The following is a 259-nucleotide window of genomic DNA, read 5'->3' as shown; positions in this document are numbered from 1 at the left end:
TGCTGCTGCTGCTGCTGCAGCTGCTGTTGCTTTCGGCAGCAACGAGTTTGGAGAGCTGGCGCGGGGGCCCAGCAGCATCTGTCTCCGCAGCTACACCCCACAAGCCATGCAAATAGATAGATCCAGCCCACAGCTACAGGGACAGGTGTTTTGTCTTTATATATTTATTTTATTTTATTTTATTTTATTTTATTTTATTTTATTTTGTTTGTTTGTTTGTTTGTTTGTTTGTTTGTTTTGTTTTTTTATTTTATTTATG

The sequence above is a fragment of the Eimeria mitis genome, genomic scaffold (genome assembly GCF_000499745.2).
Source record: "Eimeria mitis Houghton genomic scaffold, Emh_scaff1522, whole genome shotgun sequence".
Taxonomy (NCBI): domain Eukaryota; phylum Apicomplexa; class Conoidasida; order Eucoccidiorida; family Eimeriidae; genus Eimeria; species Eimeria mitis.
Note: the sequence above shows the minus strand (reverse complement) of the source record.